Here is an 18,745-nt window from a genome sequence, read left to right as displayed (position 1 = left end):
GATTTGTGTGCTAGATCTAATAATTTCATTCCTAATAAAGGATCATATTGCCACAGATGTCATTTTTCACATGCACCAATTGAGTATATAAAATTTGCAATCAGATCAGCAACGTGTCTTATTTACTTATTTATTTACTTAATCAAGCTCCTGGTCAGTTGGGGGAAATAACCTTACTCCATAGAACTTCTCTTTTAAGGGGTTCTGTGATATAGCAGTTTCCTTAGTTCATTAAGGAATTTGTTTGGCAATTATTACTGGAAAGCCTGGTAGGCAGAACAATTTATTTTTTTAAAAGATTTTATTTATTTATTCATGAGAGACACACACACACACAGAGGCAGAGACACAGGCAGAGGGAGAAGCAGGCTCCATGCAGGGAGCCCAATGCAGGACCCAATCCCGGGACCCCAGGATCACGCTCTGAGCTGAAGGCAGATGCTCAACCGCTGAGCCACCCAGGCGTCCCTAGATAGAACAATTTAAACCCAAGAGTAACTTAATTGAAAATTAACTTGAAATTAAGAAAAAATTTGTGGAATAATAATATAAATAAGTAGGGTTTCAAAAGAAAACATCCTTTTGGATATCTTTTTAAAATATTATTTTAAAAAAAAATAGTATACTTCCAGCATTGACCAGTTCTAGGATAGCGAGAAATGACACGTCCAAACAGCCAAGCACCTGATAAGAAGAAATACTGTAAAAAATATTATGTTAAAGAAGAGAATTTTATTTAAATCTAGATTAGGCTCTCCACTCTCCTTCCCACTCCCACCCCATATCTCACAACACCTTGCCCATCCAGGTCTTTAATCCAGTGGTGTTTCCTAAGTGACAGCCTGCCATCTTGTATCCTGTCATTGTCCCTGGAGCTCAGTTTAGTTTTGAGATGAAGCTGAGAGTTTAGAAATGTTGCCTTGGAGCTTAAGATGCTGGGAAATGTTATAGCTCACACATTCTTGCTACCATAATCCAAGAGTGAGTACTTGGAAAAATATGTGTCAGGCAGTATTCCTAATTGTTCGATAGCCAGTTGTTCTTGTCTGATTAATTCTTCCACTAATAAGAAATACCATCTGGCTCCTGTGGACAGAAGGATAGGGGAGATGTGGTAGAAAATGAAATATTTTGTAGATCACAATTTCTCCAAAGGAAAATCTGCCAGAGAATAGTAAAAAATTGCTTATTTGAATAGAAATATTGGAAATATTGGAACTATATTAAAAAGTTTTTGTTACTCACATTGCTGTTTTCTGTAGCTAGGCAGAAAAGTATACAAGGGACTTTTTAAAAAAAAAGATTTTAATTATTCATTCATGAAAGATACACACACACACACACACACACACAGAGAGAGAGAGAGAGAGAGAGAGAGAGAGGCAGAGACACAGGCAGAGGGACAAGCAAGCTCCATGCAGGGAGCCCAATGTGGGACTTGATCCCAGGACTCCAGGATCACACCCTGGGCCTAAGGCAGGCGCTCAACCACTGAACCATCCAGGTGTCCCTATACAAGGGACTTTAAAATCATAGCCTTGATCAGACCCTAGGGGCAGCTACCATGAAAAGAAGCCCTAGAAAGATAAAGAATTGTGAGCTTCGGTGTCTTAGTAACTTTGAACTTACATAAGACCAGAGAAAGACAGGGAAGAGAAATATTTACTTTGAAAATAGATCTATATTTCTTTTTGAACACAAGAAATATCCAAGAAATTGGGACACAATTCAGCATGAATCCAGAGTAGAACTTATGTAGCTATCAGGGAGTTATAAAAATGTAGAACTTAATAGTTAAAGGCACATAGGGCTTAGGTGATATAAATGACTTGGAAGGCAATAATTATTTTTAAAATAGGAAGGTTATGGTGAATGCCAGTTAGTGGTGTACAGATATTTGAACCATTTCTTGCAGAAAAGAGGTGGCTTCTGATAGCTGTGGTTGACAGTGACCTCTGTTAGTATATGATGGGAAGAGAAAGGGATCCCTGAACTCTGAGTGGGAAGGAAGCTAGATGTTGTATGAACTGAACATGCCTCTCTATTGAATTGCATGTGTAACTCTTTGTTCATGGTTGGGGCAGAGAAAACCTGCATTAAATGCAATATCCAGAAGAAGGTTGAGCCACAGGGCTTTGGTACAATAAATATTCATTAATTTAAGTACTCGTGACAGTTCCAGATTCTTCTGCTTTTGGGTACAAGTATAGTTTGATTTTACTTGTATGCATGTGATGCAAATATTAGTACATATGTTATTGGAGGAGACATGGAATGCAGTAGACACATTATACATGTCTGCCATCATGCAAGTGGAAGAAAAGGACTGACAAAGTCTGACCCAGAGACACTTCTGCCAGATTCTCAAGTCCAGACACAAAGGGCTTCAAAGGTTCTCAGGAAGATTACAGTGAGGAGACTCAGAGGGTATCAAGAGGCCACAGCCTCTATATCCCCAAGACCCAAATCAACAGTATCATCCACCCATACAGGTACTGAGGTCATTACAGGCATGACCTCTGACATTAGGAACTGGATATATTCGAGTAGTTAGCCACAAGCCCTTCAAACCTAAAAAAAAAAAATAGCTGAATGTTGAGTGGAGAGCTACTGGCAGTGGTGTACTGGAGCCAGGTCATGCTGGTTTGTGAGAGACAATTGTTAAAATTATTTAGCAATTTTATGAGCCAGTTATTAAACTGTAAATAGTTTAGAGTTGGCTATGCCCCCTCTTACCCAGAAAGCCAGTTGTTAAAGCTTATAAGCACACTGCTGGACACAAAGCTTCCTGAATATACAAAGACAAACCTAGGGGCACCTGGGTTGCTCAGTTGGTTAAGTGTCTGACTCTTGGTTTCAGCTCAGGTCATGATTTCAGGGTTGGGAGATGGAGCCCATGTCAGGCTCTGTGCCCAGTGCAGAGTCTGCTTGAGATTTTCTCTTTCTGTCTCCCTCTATCTCTCCCCTGCTCTCTCTCTCAAATAAAATAAATAAATAAATTCTTTAAAAAAACAACAAAATAAACCCCTAAGATGAACCTAGAATTGGAACTCTTCTTAGTTCTAACAATCGACCTGGTTTTCGGGAATCATTCGGTTTCTTAATCCTGTTCATACCTCAGAATGATCTAGCTTCCAGAGTACCTGATGGGCCATCATTTTTTTTAAAATCTATACTGAGCATACCCATAGCTTTAGTTCTTCTGTATCCTTAATCAGTTTTTAGTTTTCTCTTAGTGGCATTCTTCTACTAGAGACCTTCACCTTAATTGCCCTCAGTCCTGGCATGGCCCTGAAGCCACAACACCCATGATATCTCAGAGAATTAAATTAGATTCTGTTCATTATCTGTATATATCTTGAAGAATATTTCTAATTGCAGTAGATGCTGCTGGTGCTCTCTCCATATCCTTTGGCACTCACCATTTTAGCATATGCCAACAACACCTACATAATACCTGCAGTTCTCTCCCTGAAGGCTATTTGTTCCTCAGGTCACAGATGGAACAGGGTGGAGGGGCTAGCAAGTTAATGCCCACAGTCATCTCCCACAAGTCTCCAGTGGGACTGGGCCCTGGTTGTTCAGAGATAACGTTTTTATGTTTTTATTCACACTGCCCCTATTGTCTTCCTTCCTGTCCACGTTCATTTTTCCTGTCCCCTGTGGGTGCTCCTGGGATCACCTCCTAAATAAACTACTTGCACATGCAGTCCTTGTCTCTGGATCTGGTTCTGGGGGAGACCCGACCTAAGATATTCATCACTGTCATTTTCATGCCATAACAAACTGGAAGACACTTAATGAGCCACATTCTGAAAAACACTTCAGTTCTAAAACCTGAATAAGACGATTCTTAGTTGGCAGATCACATACTAATAAATGTTCAGCTTGGTATCTACTTTATTTTTAATGCTGTGTGATAGCCAAACATTTTATAGTTGTGCTTGTTGTGTTTTCCCTTCACTATCATAAAAGTAATGCAAAAAGGACACATATATATTTGTTTTTAGTCCTGTGCTTTATTTTTAATTCTGTATAAATAAATACAAAATGACAAAAGTGTATGTTTACTAAACATTGCATATGATTGTATGACATTACAGAATGTGTCACAGTATTTCAGCTTGTAATTGTGTCCTTCAGTTGTTGCTACATAATTCTATAACTTTTGAGATACAGTTCATTTGGAAGCTGTAGCAGCCACCCTTTTGTGGAACCCCTGCATGCTTACACTTGCAAAAGTTTGTTTGGAGAGCTTCTGAGCCACACTGGCTGAAGTCTAGGGATATTTTTGGAAACATCTAAAACAGTAAAAGTAAAAGGGATGAAGAGGATTTTCTTTTTTACATTTGTAAAAGGCATGCAGTGATCTCAGAACACCATAACTATAGTTATTTCAAGTTTAAGCATTGGACTCAGTATGTTTATTTGTAAAAATTATTCAGTAGCACTGATTCTAAAACTTACTTTTTAGCCATGGAAGGTCAGTTGCCATGGCCTGACAACATTCAGTACTACTTCCAGGGTTTTGGAGTGGGGTTTTTTTGATCATTTTCTACAATACGAGGTCAATTGAAGTAGAAAAAGTGTGCCCTTTTGCTAACAGCCTTACATTTTTTAATTCATATAAATGCAGACAGGATGGGATCTTTTGTTTGATGGGCTTCAGTTCATGAGACTTAACATTCTTACAGATTCAGTATCTGTATTCCTGTTCAAGCTGTTGTGATGGGTATTTATTACACATTTTAGGACTCCTCCTAAATGATGCTTTTAATTTGGTGACTTAAACCTTTAACTCAAGGGAATTTCTGCTTATTATGTTCTTGTGAACCAGTGATCCTCCCTGCAGAAATGAAGATTTTCATGTAGATGATGAAATGTCATCTCAATGTAATACCCTTGGGAAGATAAAATAACACTTGCACCTGAGAGGGAAAAGCCTGGCATCTTGAGCCATGCCTTTGTGATAAGAAATTTTAATTTTGAAAAGCCCATAGCGAGGATCATTCTCAAAGGGGAAAATAGAGCTTTTCCCCTAAGGTCAGGAACATCACAAGGATGCCCACTCTCACCACTGTAGTTCAACGTAGCAGTAGAAATCCTAGCCTCAGCAATCCAGACAACAAAAAGAAATAAAAGGCATTCAAATTGGAAAACATGAAGTGAAACTCTCACTCTTCGCAGATGACATGATACTTTATGTGGAAAACCAAAAGATTCCACCCACAATTGCTAGAACTCATACAGGCATTCAGCAGTGTGGCAGGATATAAAATCAATGCACAGAAATCAGCTGCATTTCTATGCTAACAATGAAACAGAAGAAAGAGAAATTAAGGAATCAATTCCATTTACAGTTGTACCAAAAACCATAAGATACCTAGGAATAAACCTAACCAAAGAGATAAAGGATCTGAAGGCTATGCTCCTTACATCACCCTACTCTAAAAACTACAGAATACTGATGGAAGAAATTGAGGAAGACACAAAGAAATGGAAAAATATTCCATACTCATGGATTGGAAGAATAAATGTTAAAATGTCTATGCTACCCAGAGCAATTTACACATTCAGTGCAATCCCTATCAAAATACCATCGACATTTTTCACAGAGCTGGAACAAATAATCCTAAAATTTGTATGGAATCAGAACAGACCCCAAATAGCCAGAGAAATGTTGATAAAGAAAACCAAAGCTGGTGGCATCACAATGCTGGACTTCAAGCTATATTACAAAGCTGTAATCATCAAGACAGCATGGTACTGGCACAAAAACAGACACACATAAATGGAACAGGATAGAAAACCCAGAAATGGACCCTCAACTCTATGGTCAACTAATCTTTGACAAAGGAAAGAATATCCAATGGAAAAAGAACAGTCTTTTCAACAAATGGTGTTGGAAAAATTGGAAAGCCACATGTAGAAGAATGAAACTGGGCCATTTTATTACACTATGCACAAAGACAAACTCAAATGGATGAAAGACCTAAATGTGAGACAGGAATCCATTAAAATCTCAGAGGAGAACACTGGCAGCAACCTCTGTGACCTCAGCTGCAGCAACTTCTTCCTAGACACATCTCCAAAGACAAGGGAAACAAAAGCAAAAACGAACTATTGAGACTTCATCAAGATAAAAGATAAAAAGCTTCTGCACAGCAAAGGAAACAGCCAACCTACAAAACAGGCAACCTACAAAATGGGAGAAGATATTTGCAAGTGACATATCAGATAAAGGGCTAGTATCCAAGATCTATAAAGAACTTCTCAAATTCAACACCCAAGAAAAATAATCCAGTCAAGTGTTGGGCAGAAGACATGAGCAGACATTTCTCCAAAGAAAACATACAAATGGCCAATAAACAGACACACGAAAAATACTCCACATCACTTGGCATCAGGGTAATACAAATCAAAACCACAATGACATATCACCTCACACCAATCAGAATGGCTAAAATTGACAAGTCAGGAACCAACAAATGTTGGTGAGGATGTGGAAAAAGGGGAACTCCTCTTGTGCTCTTGGTAAGAATGCAAGCTGGTGCAGCCACTCTGGAAAGCAGTATAAAGGTTCCTCAAGAAGTTAAAAATAGAGCTACCATATGACCTAGAAATTTCACTGCTATATTTACCCCAAAGATACAAATGTAGTGATCTGAAGAGGCACATGCACCCCAATGTTCACAGCAGCAATGTCCACAATAGCTGAACTATGGAAAGAGACCAGATGAATGGATAAAGAAGATGTGGGACATACACACACACACACACACACACACACACACACACACACACACTGGAATATTACTCAGCCATCAGAGAAGATGAATACTTACCATTTACATTGACATGGATGGAACTGGAGGAGGGTATTATACTAAGCAAAGTAAGTCAGTCAGAGAAAGACAATCATATAGTTTCACTCACATGTGGAATATAAGAAACAATGCAGAGGATCATGGGGGAAGGGAGGGAAAATGGAATGGGAAGAAATCAGAGAGGGAGATAAACCATGAGACTCTTAACTATAGGAAACAAACTGAGGGTCACTGGAGGGGAGGCGGGTGGGGGCATGGGGTAACTGAATGATGGACATTAAGGAGGGCATGTGATGTGATGAGCACTGGGAATTGTAAACAACTGATAGGTTATTAGACTCTACATCTGAAACTAATGATATGTTGGCTAATTGAATTTAAATTTAAAAAATTTAGGGATCCCTGGGTGGCGCAGCGGTTTGGCGCCTGTCTTTGGCCCAGGGCGCGATCCTGGAGACCCGGGATCGAATCCCACATCGGGCTCCCAGTGCATGGAGCCTGCTTCTCCCTCTGCCTGTGTCTCTGCGCCTCTCTCTCTCTCTCTCTCTCTCTCTGTGACTATCATAAAAAATAAAATAAAATAAACATTAAAAAAAAAATAAATAAATTTAAAAAATTTTAGTTTTTCCACCCCTTACTTTACATTCTTGAATATTTTTTTTTTTAGTGCTCAGAGATGACTTTACTATTTTATAAAGTAAAATCATTGCCACTATCCAGGGATTGAATACAGACTGTCTGTACCCTCAATCCTGTGTAAGCAGTAAGTATGAAGCACAAATGAGAATACGCTGCAGTGATGTTTAAAACAAAAATCTCATGTTTAAGATCAAACATGAGTTTTGTCCTGTTGCCCTGTTGATCTTTGCCAGCTGAAATGTATAGCTCTTCATTCTGTTTTGGATTTTAGCAAAAGCTAAATACATGAGTTGCAAAATTCACCAACATTGCTGAAGGGTATGGTAAGAAAATCCAATTTAAGATCCAAAATCATCATCTACAATTCGTTTTAAAATGAAATTCTTTTAAAAGAAATCCCATTTTATCTTTATCTTTTCTTATGGAAAAAAGGAACAGAAATAGAAAGTAAAATATTTCCCTCTGTGTATAGAAGGTATGCAGGTTGCCTGATGACATCATTCAAGAAATACAGAGTGGGGCAGTATTCATTCTTTTTCAAGCCTTACTATAGGTTTTAGCAGTGCCCTTTAATAGGCAGTAATTTGAATGTTGGTCTATCTTCAAGGGAATTGTGGACAATGAGGGAATAATTGGCTAAATATCTCCATAAATCTGGAATGTGCATGTTATTTTGTCATTAGGATGGAAACTTAACCAAGTATATGTTGAAATATTAAAATGAACTCATTCATTTTCTCTTTTCCCTTGGCCCTTATTTTTATAGGCTATTTAGGGAAATGTCAATGTTTGAGAGTAAAGCAAAGTGGGCAAAAATCCAAGGGATTAAATTTAGTTCCTGTGGATGACTTTCTACCATAAAATATTTCCAAGTTAGTTAACTAAATTAAATGAACATGCAGTTATGAAATGGAATTCTCCAAGGAATTGTAGAAAAGGCCTGGTGTGATACGCTTCTTTTTCTGACCTGGGATTTTTAACTACATTACAGATTGGCTTCTGAAAAAGGAAGTCAGTCTGGCCTTTCTTCCATTGCTGGCATTTCTTCCATTTGTGAGAGAGTTACCACTAATAAGAGGGTGTTCTCACTGAAATTATCCTGTGGAAGCTTACATTCATGGACACACTACACACACACACACGCACATGTGCACACATACCAAACTCTATACAGTTTTTTTCTGTGTATATGTGTATGTGTGTGTGTGTGTGTGTGTGTGTGTGTGTGTGTGTGTGAGAGAGAGAGAGAGAGAGAGAGAGATCTGATTTCAGTTTCCATGGAAATGGGCTAAATAAGGATTTTAACAGACAGGAGTATGAGTGCAACTTCTTTGCTATTCCCAGCTCAGAACTATTGAGACAAAATATGAAATCATTCCATTCCTTTACATTGGGAAATCAATAGCATAGTTTGGTACCTGGGACATGTAATTTTGGATTCAAATTTTCTTTGTCATAGTGATTATCATGCATCTATTTAGTTAACCCTGTGAAATAAACTAAACATGAAAACCCACCCACTACTCCTGCCAACAATTGATTTGACACCCCATTCATATATACTGCTTTGTTACCCTGTCTCAGGCTTTTCTCTTCCCTCTCCGTACAAGTGTTGACCTATAACTATTACATAGGGCATATCCTCTTTCTTCAACCCCGAATGCCTATAGAAGACCAGAATGCTGCAGAAGAGTAAAGCTAAACATATTTTCTTAGGCCTCTATTGACATCCTGTAAGCTCAGGCATGTAGGTATATAGGATGCTTCCTGCTATGAGTTTTGTGCGGTTATGATCATATATATATATTTTTTCGGTTATGATCATATATTAAACTAAGGCCAGGAAATGGACTTTTCTTTCTCTAGAGACAGAGGCATAACATTGTGACCATTAAGCAGATATGTAAAGTTGTATAAAAGATGCCTGCTTGTTAAACAAACAAAAAACCAAACCTTGAGGTGCCTGGGCTCAATGCATTGAGTGTCTGCCTGTCTGCCTTCCTCTCAGGTCTTGGTCTCAGGGCCCTGGGACCAACCCCTGAATCAGGTCCCCTGCTCAGCAGGGAGTCTGCTTCCCCCTCTCCCTCTGCTCCTCCTCCCTGTTTGTGCTCTCTCTCTCTCTTTCAAATAATAAATAAATAAAACCTTTTTTTAAAAAAACCCCACAAATCTTTATCTGTACTACATTAAGTCATATAACTTTTTGACTGTTCATTTGAATCGAACTCCAATAAAAAATACAAAAAAGAAAAAATACAACAAAAAACACATACTGCTTGCTATTAAAGAATATTAAAATAATCTGGATGTAAAAAAGAAAGAAAAGGAAAAAAGGGAAAGTGAAGATATTCTGCTGGCTCATTGCCATTTCACTCTTTGGTGTGTGTCTATCAGAGAATTAGAAACATGTATGAAAAAGTGAAAGTGGTAAATGTGAAATCTTCTTTTATACTTGGAATTAGATATCAAGATTTGAAACAGGATGCTTCATTGGAAGATGAAATTTTAATATTAAAGGATGGTCAGCTAAAAACTCAATGTATTTGTCATGAGCCATTTTCAAGGCTTAATATGCTAAGTGGCTTAGGGGCTTCTGCAGTCTCTAATTCCCATGTGCACGCCTGAAATATTGCCCTCTGGTGAAAGCTGGTCAGATGGAGAGGAGCTGTGGGATTGCCAATCACCAGTGGGGCGGTTTTTCCCTGCTGATTTTGTTTTTGTGTAGCTGTGGGATGATGTAAATACATATTTTAGGTGCCAGAGAAACTCAAGTGGTACAAAATATAGGACATCATTTTTTTCCTGAAAGAGTTGGTTACATTGACTTTCCTTAAACATCTTTAAAATGTCTTGACTTTAAGAAAAAAGTATTGTTTATTACTGCTACTTGTTAGACAAGTGTTTTAACTCTTTGTGGGAAATTTCTCTAGGCAAATTTTCAGTTGATTCCACCCAAGTAAGTCCTGCCTGTCATGAATCAAAGGTGGTGTGACCCACTCTTTGTCAGGGTTGGGATGTAACTGTGATATTTTTCCCAATAGGTTTTAATGCTTATCTGTCTCCAAACTGACCAACCTGAATTAATTATGTACTCTAGAATTTGGAAATTCTTTCTTAGTTTGAAAACAGGTTATTACTCCCAGAATCACATACTTGCCTATGGGAAGAAACACAATTAGAATCCTGCAAAACACAACATAATGCTGGGGTTGCTTTTGGAGAAAAAGAGACTATTGAATGCTGCATTAGTGATTAATCTGATTGACAAGATGTGATTTTATGACTAATTGCCATGGATACAACTTAAAAATTCATTGTGATTTAGCTTAAAACTGTACAAATTAATACCTAATTCCCGGGACTTCTTTCTTTAGTGATGACAATAAGAGAGGGACCACATTTTACTATTAAAACTATTTTAAGTCAAAGGTGAGGATCATTTCTAACATCACTAAATATTTGATATGGACTTTCTTCCCTTTTGTCACTCACTAAAATTGGACTAAAGGAACATATAAGTGTTATGACTATGTCATTGTTAACAATTATGGGCAGGGAATATCTTTAATGTTAAAAAAGTTAGATGCACCCGGCTATATCTAGACACAACTTTTTAGAGCTTTGAAACATTTGCACATTCAGAGGAATGAGAGAGATCTGACCAAAGAGTTATTAAACCTAAGCTGAAACTTTCCTTGTTTGGGCCTGGCATTCAATAATTCTGTTCACAGGCTCTAAGCTGAAGTGTGAATATACAAGCAAGAGTGGGCGGTTGAACATGGGATCATAGACAATAGAAATAGAACCTGAATGTGTTCTCACCAAGTTACTAAGCAGGAGTTATGGGCTGAGAATACAAAAGAAAATGTGGAGTCCTTTGACTTTATTCAAAAAGTATAGATTCAGGCTCCCTATTTTTATCTTCTAGAGATTCCTGAACAACTCCACTATTTGCAGCTAATAATTTCAGCCCTTCTGCACAAATTTGATTTGCTTCATCTTCCCAATCATTATTTTTTTCCTTCCACACTGTCTAAATTTTAGGAACTCTTCCAGGGTTCGTCTCCCTAATTCCTCTTAATGTCCACTTCCCAAGTGTGTGTGTGTGTGTGTGTGTGTGTGTGCACGCGCATGCGTGCACACGCGCATGGATGTGTGTGCTGTAAGTTTTTGGTCTTGAATAGTTCTTTCTGTTACCTGGGTGACCTTTTTCCCAAACTGATGTTTCCTATTACCAGGTTTCCCAGGATGGCACCTTCTTTCCTTGAGGTGGATGAAAGGTACTGGCTTACCTACCAAATTAATGCTAGGAATAAATGAATGATGCCCAGTCCTTCTTAAGACTGGGAATTGATAAGATGGACTGACCACCTGGCATGTCCTTCCTCTTTCCTCCCCACTCCTTTTTCCGTTGTCTCAATCACAAAGAAAAATTTTAGATAAATTTCCACAATTCCAGACCTTGAGAGTGATGTCTGTGGTTTTGGGTCTCTGCTATTGTCACCTATGACTTAGGAAACTCCATAAACTGTTCCTGCTATAGAACTGTTAGCAATTTGTAAATTTCAAGAAACATTCACTTCTCTGGTTTCTTTTTCTAAAGTGTACTGGCTGGTCTCAAACATCTCATACAGGAAACAACTAGAATGGGAAGGTAATATTTTTTATGGTTCCCTGCAGATAGCTGAAGTCCTTGGCCTGCCAAACCCCACAGAACCACAGGGCTGTGGCTGCTAAAGCATTTTAATGTGCCTTAAGATGTGTCAGATATGTTGTAAAAGGCAGTGTACATGTATTATGTGTGTGCATGCATGTATGTATGTCTATGTGTTGTACTTGTGTTATGGGTATGTTGAGTGTACATACATTGTGTGTGTGTGAAAGATAGATAGATAGAGAGAGAGAGAGAGAGAGAGAGAGAGAGAGAGAGAGAAACAGAGTCAACAGGTCATTACCAGTTTTGATTAGTCATCCATAGCCCTGAGAGGCATTATAGGATCTGACTTGGTGGTTCTGGACAGAGAGCAAAGTCAATTTTGGCAGGATGTTAATTTAAAGAATAAAGGTCTGAAAGTCTGAATTAAACATGTTGAGGGCTCACCCTGGAAATTAAGTACATTGTTTTGCCAAAGAGAATCATGGGTTTTCCCAGCCTGGAATGGGTAATGGAAATGGGCTGAATCTTTGCCATTTTGTAGAAAGTAAACAAAGCACTTAATAGATCTCAATGAACAGAGTCTTCTAACTTCACAACAGATGCTACAAAGTGGAATTGATATTCTTCTATCTCAGTAGAAGGCCCCCCTTGCCATGGCTGGGCAGAGTGTCATATAAATGGCACTATTTGGCTGCCAGTGCCTTCTTTGTGCTTCAGGGAAGACCAAGCAGTGGTTCTGCCAGCAATGCCGTTAGGACAACCCACATACATTCCATTGTGCCTAAAGTTATACCAGAAAAAGCACAAGCAACAGGTACAAATAAGTCGATTCTTTTCCAACTTCCTCCGTCAGTGTACACCATAGCTAGCTTATGGCTAGGAGTCAAGAAAACTGGGCTTCTATTTGCATATCTGTGTCCAAGACACACCTGTCCTTAGATGTAACCATATGTCCACGGCCATGATTTCCTATTTGCCTACTACAAATATTATCAAGATGAATGAGACACAGCCTCTCCTCATTTGTTGGTGAGTCAGCTGCTGCAAGTGTGTGCACACATGCCTCGTGTAGACATCTAGCATAGCCTGGGAGCAGCCCTTCCGAGCATGTGGTATATTGCTGCCACACAGCATGTACCTGTATAACTTGGAAGTCGGCTCTTCTGACCCTGATTCTTTAACAGAGCCCACTTTCATATGCTGGCTTTGCTGGATGCCCCCTCTGTGTGTGGGGTGTGCTCACTGTAATGTTGAGGCTACATATACTTTGTTGCAACAGTGAGAATGTGGTAGCAGCCTGGCACTCTTTCTGCCAAGAAGAGCACAGTGCAGAGGTGTCCTTTCCCCAGTTCTACCCTGGAGAGTAGGTTTAGCTGGTGCTGGAACATAAACATAAAAATAAATAAATAGATGAATGAATGTGGAATAAACGAATGGAAGTAGGCACTTGGCTGGGCATGAGGGACCAATATTTGGAAGCAGTTTTGGCTTCTTGGGAAAAAGGTGGTTGAGAAACTCTTGACTGCCCATTAGCCAAAATGAGGACACCAGAATCACACTCCCAGTGAGGTCTTTATTAATTTCAGACAGTGGTTCTTCACCCTTTTTGGGTCACAGACCTCTCTTAGAATCTGATGACAACTATGAACTCTCTTTTTAGGAAAATGCACATATTAAACATACACACACGTTTGCATATAGTTTTAGGGAGTTCAGAGTCCCACCCTCCCACCAAGTCATTCATGGCCCCCAGGTTAAGATCCCATAATTTAGATACATAGAATTTGGCAGTAAAGTGGCAGAATGGAGGAAGGACTGAGGCCAGGAGACTTGAATTTGTAGTCCTGTATCTGCTTCAAACTAGCTCTGTGCATGTGATTTCACTGATCCAGGTTTCAGTTACCTCACATGGAAAATGAGGGAGTAAGCTTCATTCTGTCCAGAGATTCATCTGATGTCAACATTCTGGAGGGAGAAGAGGCTGGCACATTCCACAGGAATGTACTTTGAAAAGAAGCCTTCTTTCCCTATCAGGCAGGCTCCTCTGAATGCTTGCCCTGCTAATTTTAATCTAACTTGAAAATCTCCACAGAGGCCATAGCTCTCTGGTTGCCTCCCTTCTTCTTCCTTGCATGGTATGCTTGTAGATATCAAAGAGGACTTGAAACAGATCACCTGGGCAGAAGGGGGGCAGGGGAGAGGCAAGGCTGGGGAAGACATCCTGACACTGCCTATTCAGGTGAACGGATTCTAGCTCATTCACTTTCCTCTTTGCTTTCTCCTGGACTGGCATGAAACAGAAAGAAACAGTTGTAACCACCACAGGGAGGAACTCTGCCATGTGCTGGCTGCAGCCATCGTCAGGTCTTTGCCAGAGAATCCACTAGTACTAATTTAATACTTTCCTCCATGTTGCAGCTTTATCATGCTTTTAAGAAGTGAGAACCTTTGTGTTCAGATACCTGGTGCTTTTTGTGTAGCACAAACTTAAAAGCAAATTACCCAGCAGGAGTGTTCAAATATCTTCAATCAAGTCAGGCATAGTAATTAAATAGCAAGTGCCCTTCCCTCCTGACTCTCATCCCCAAGTGCCTATATCCTATTTTTTCAAGGATTACAGTCCAGCCCCAACATCCAGAGCTTGTGCCCTCTTGACAGTTGTCCCAACAAATTGGTCATCCAGGCGAATTCTGAATACCCTGAAATGAACAGGAGAACCCATTGCATATTCATGTAGCCCTAATTCTGTGCCCAAATCTGCAAAAATGTACTTCTCTGTAGCTTGACCTCATGGCCCCTACCTAGTGCTACTGTGTGGGATAGAGAAATTACAAATAATGTCTTGAGTTTCTTCTCTATACCAGCCCTTGCTGTGAGTGCTTTCTGAACATCCTCTCCCTTGGTCATCATGGTAAATCTGCAACATCGCTCCAATGTAGACTCTCCGAGGGCAGGTATATTTTATCTGATCTGTTCGCTGCTCTGTCTCCAGTCTCTAGAACGGTATCTGGGTGATATTAGGCACTCAGTATATTTGATGAATTTAGAGATAGTTATCCCCATTTTACAGATGAGAAAACAGAGATTCACAAAGTTCAAACACTACTACAAGCTGCAGGGCTACTTTAATAGGATCCAAAGGAATAAAGCCATTATGAGGAGGATACCATTTGTGTTCAAGAGGCTCTGCCTCTGCCACACCCCCAGGGTGGCTGCCCAACCCACCTGTTCTTGAGATAGACACAGCCAAGCTCCACTGCTCAGGCTGGGGGCACATGGTGCCATGGTCCTGGAGTGCCACTTAGAACAATTGAGTGGTGGTTAGTTAGAATAACAGGGTTATGAAGGGCCTCATTTAGAGCAGTATATTGCAAAAATAACTGTAGCCATGGAGGATGCCATCTGATTATCTCCCTTCTGAGTGAAAATTGAGGGGGCAAATATGGTAGGAAAGACGGAACCCAAATGAGCAAACACCAACAACACACACTACAAACCAAACCAAAGCAGAACAAAACCCCAAACCCCATAACCCAACCAAACCAAAACTTAGGAGCTGGAACAATGAAGAGGGAGCTTCACGAGGGTTTGTCTTATTTTTTCTGTGGAGAAAATGTACTCCTTTTAGCCCAAGGAGGCCTCATGCTACTTGCTGGACCATTGGCATAGGGCTAAACAATAATGCCCTGTTGTAGTATCATTTTCTTTCTTGCAAACCCCAAGTTTCTTGTGAATTTACACTTTCTGCTGAGTTCTATTCGATAAAGAATATTACCCTGACCCTGACTTTTCTTTTGTTTTTTTCCTTACGACTGGCCAAGAATGCCTAAGTATCACAGTTTTTTTTTAGCTGACCAGGAGAAATATTTTTGATGAATGGAATGTTTTCTTTGGTAAACAAACACCAACTCAAAACCAACCAAATAAGTTTCTTTGGTAAAGTGAACATTAATGTCTTGGTTGGAGTTCATTGAAAAAGAAAACTTTTGCAAGTGTTTGCTAAGGATCGTTCCTTCCCTCTTTATAGCAATTAAAAAAGTAAAACTTCATGAAGTCAAGACTTAAATTTTATGGGGATGTGATTCGGAGTTGCTTCTAAAGTGTCTTCTCCGTGGTGGGGCTAAACCAGTGCTGTCGGAGCAATAATCATTAACGAATAAATAATCATGATCTAACAATAAATAATAAATCTTGGCATGCAGAGCCCCCTAGTAGAAAAAAAATTCATTCCACGGTCAGAATTCCATAAGCCTTGATTTCAAGTGCTGAAAAGGGAAGTTGACAAGGTTGAAAATGCCCTTCGTTTAAAAATACAATATTCCAAGGTATACAGAGACTCAATCAAGTTGGAAAACTACTATCTGTCATAAAACAAAGTTCCACAGCAAGTCATTCTGGTTGACCAAATTGAATGATTAAATTCTCAACAAAATCCATTTAATTGGCGTGTGTGTCGCATCAGTTTTGTGGAGTCGCTTTAACCCGAGGTGCTCCACGTGGCCGACACTAAATCAATGGCTGATTTAGAACACACTGTTCGGAAAATGATTTAGCAACATATGATTTAAGAATAAAACCAATCCCCTCTTCAGCTGTGTTTTATAAATAATAGCCTCGTTGCAGGCCCCTTGGAGAGAAAATTGATCGCAGGATCTATTATGCGAACTTGCCCTTTTTCGAGGACTGTACTTGTCCCCAGATTAAAGCTCATTATCTTCTAGTTGAGTGCATAACACGTTGGTATGATCGCTTAGTGTGTCTGCAGGAGAGACTGAACAAGTGTGTAATGCACTAGCTACGTAGTTAGAACTGTGTGAACAACAGTACATGAAATAGAAAGCACAGGTTTGCACTTGGTGCAGTTACATCTGAATCATTTGGGCATTTTTGCTGTTTGGAAAGACAATGGCAAACCTAAATCCCAAACATTACCCAGACATTTAAAAACAAAACAAAAAAAAAGAGTCTGCCTTGTGGCCGATAAAGTCCTATGTTCTTTCCTTGGAAGTGTACTTTGAAGGGAGTAATAGCCCTCTTAAGGGAAAATCTAAAAGTGGCCTGCCCTGTCTTAGGCATGCTGAAAAGATGGAAACCCTCTAGTGGTGTGACCTTGGCTGAGTCGCTTTATTTTCCTAGGTCTCAGTTTTCTCCTCTGCGGAGGATGGGGGAAGTTGCACAGTACATCCGCTAAGGTCCAGAGAGCAAAGGTACTTTTGGGAAATGCTTACCACTATAGATGTCTAAATAAGCTACATTTCTAAAAGGGAAAAATACTGTAGACATTTGCCTCAAATGTGACCAAGATTTAGCTTCATTTTTATAGACGTAAAGAAACACTGGAGTCTGGGACGACATACACAGCCTCTTCCAATCAGAGTGTTTCTGTTTAGAGCCTGTAGAGACTGCAGTCAACAGTATAAACATCTAGGCTCGTTAATGTACAGAAGGGCCATGCAGTGCTTTGGAGGGGCACCGGCAGCGTGTGTGTGTGTGTGTGTGTGTGTGTGTGTGTGTGTGTTTTGGTGTAGGGGGGAACCAGGAAGATGAAAGTCCAGCCAGCTCAGCAGGAACATTTGACCATCATCATTGATCAGTTTGTCTTGGCGATTACATCCGTCTGTCTCCCCTTCCGTCCTTCATCTCCCTGTCTGTACTTCTATGAGGTTTCTCAGTGTCAGGACTTACACTCACCAGACAACTTCCTTTTCTCCTCTGTGTCTCTGAGCGGCCATGTCTCATAGCGAAGGCAGACTGGCTCTACCAGTTGAAAGCTGGTAACCATTTCAGTGTTCATTTCTCCTTCCTCAGCTATGCATAGGCAGATGTTGCTTCTGGGTATCCGTGCAAAAACAGCATGTAGGGTCAAACCACAAACAGCTGTACCAGCTGGCCATATTTTTTTTTATTAAAATGGAGACACTGCCTCTGTGTTCAAGTAGACACTTGCTTTTCCTCCATGATGCCAGGTATTTGGGTTTGGCTCTGCAGTTTTGGGGACTCAGAGCCTTCTGCCAAGAGCTGTAACTAATAAAGCAGATCCATTTGGTGACAAGCAACAAGATATTCCAAAATAGAATCGCTCCAACTCTGCAGTGCTGGAGCTGTCATTGGTTTAAAGGTGTATTAGCCAAATCATACAAATGTTAAAAGTATACTGATGGGGGGGGATATGATTTATTCATTCTAGATAACAAAACTGCCTCACCTGGGTGAATTTAGGGATCACTCAATTTCATTCCGTGGATACTGGCCACTCTACCATGTGTCACTTCCAAGGTTCTGGCTTGCTTTTGCTGGCTAGAACTTTTGAAAGCATCTCCTTGGGGTGCTGGGGAGCTAGATGAGACGGCTAAGACCTCAAACCACAGACTCTGCCTGGAGCTACTGCTCTGCAGAAGTTCTGGAAGCTTTATTGTTTGAACAATGCTTAAAGCTATTTCTGCCTTGGCAGCTGACCTTTCAATCAGTAGGTTTCTGTCACAATACCAGCAACATCTGCAGTGTGAATAAAATAGGATTCTGCTTGCTAATAAGCTTTCTTCTATTAGATCTTAGTTTAAGAGACTGTGTGTGTGTGTGTGTGTGTGTGTGTGTGTGTGTGTGTGTGTGTAAATTCTTTCTG

This window comes from Vulpes lagopus, chromosome X (assembly GCF_018345385.1).
Source record: "Vulpes lagopus strain Blue_001 chromosome X, ASM1834538v1, whole genome shotgun sequence".
Taxonomy (NCBI): Eukaryota; Metazoa; Chordata; class Mammalia; order Carnivora; family Canidae; genus Vulpes; species Vulpes lagopus.
Note: the sequence above shows the minus strand (reverse complement) of the source record.